Source organism: Bison bison, unplaced genomic scaffold (assembly GCF_000754665.1).
Source record: "Bison bison bison isolate TAMUID 2011002044 unplaced genomic scaffold, Bison_UMD1.0 scf7180017864498, whole genome shotgun sequence".
Lineage (NCBI taxonomy): Eukaryota > Metazoa > Chordata > Mammalia > Artiodactyla > Bovidae > Bison > Bison bison.
In genome coordinates, this window is record NW_011495057.1 from 5,826,375 (window position 1) to 5,827,655 (window position 1,281).

The following is a 1,281-nucleotide window of genomic DNA, read 5'->3' on the forward strand; positions in this document are numbered from 1 at the left end:
CCCGCCCAGGCCACCGCCCTCCTGCCTCGAAGCAAACTAACAAAGCTCCCGACGGCGAGGCGCTCCACCTGGTCGGAGCGGGCATCGCCACTCCCTAAGACCCTGGGGGCCGGTGGGCGGGAAAAAAGTGAACTTGGGTCTCGGCCGCCCCCGCCGCCGCCACGATTCCGGCAATTCGGATCCTGGGCGCGCTCTGGTTCCAAGTTTGCCAACCGCCATTCGTTTGCCCTCGGGGCTGTGCTGCCTTCGGCGCGCGGGGGCGGGCACCTCCGAAACTGGAAAGGCGGCCAGAGAGCTCGCCGGGTCCCGCTTTCCCATCGGAGACACTGTCCCATTTCCAGCCAAACGCCCGCCCACGGAGCGCCCAGGCTCCGGGCACGTCCTTGTCACCGCCTCCAGGACTCCAGGCCCGGGGGCAGCGCCCCCAGACCCACCAAGACCTCGGCTCATTTCTTTGGAGGCACAGCCGCGGCCGCCATCTCCGGACTTTGGAATGCCTTCTAACTTGCTCCTCCTCGGGGAGCCCGAGTGTGTCCCCCTAGCGCGCTGGTCAACTCCGAGTCCCAGGCCGGCCCGCGGGTGAGGCTGCCTCTGCAGCCCTTCGAGTGCGTCCTCGGATCTCAGTCCGAATTCTCAGCACTTGGGCTGCGAGGGTCTACTCAATTGCTAGTCCCCTGCGACACCCCCCCTCCTCCCACACACACACACATACACACACACCAGGCCCTCTGTCTTGCTTTCAGGGCAGTTTATAATCTTGCGCATCAAAAGTAACCCATGAGGCAATTTGTAATTAAAAAAAAAAAAAAAGAAGAAAAGAGGAAGGAAGGAAGACTAGGTCTCTGGACCGCATGGGCGTCTAAAGTGGGAGTCGACAGTGTCTCCCCAGCGACCAGTCTCGCCCTCCGCGCGCCTCCTCGGCCCTGGACGCCGCCGCTGAGCTTGGGGGAAACCGCGCGAGGTGTGAACAAGTTAGAGCAAGTCACTGCCTCGCGGGCCCCCTCCTGCTCCTCGGGGAAACACACACACATATACACACACCACACTCTCATCAGTCCTCCTCTCTGCAGAGAACTGTCTGGGGAGTGGGGGGAGGGCTGGGATCCGGAGGTAGCACTCCTCGGGAATCTTTCCCAAGGTGCGGCCCGCTGTGTCCAAACGCCACTGTGCTGGGGATGTATAGAAAGGAGCTCAAGGCAGTAGGCTGCGAAGCTAGTCGCACCCGCGGTCCCGCGCACACGACCTGGCACACATCAGCCGCACCGGCTACTTCCGGAAGGC

At 62.9% G+C, this 1,281-nt stretch overlaps 1 protein-coding gene across 2 annotated transcripts in view; it reads right to left on the bottom strand.

Annotated features, from left to right (window-relative positions):
• Positions 1-1,281, bottom strand: part of KCTD1 (potassium channel tetramerization domain containing 1) — a 213,526-nt gene that overhangs the window by 104,501 nt on the left and 107,744 nt on the right. The gene's annotated exons all lie outside the window — the stretch shown is intronic.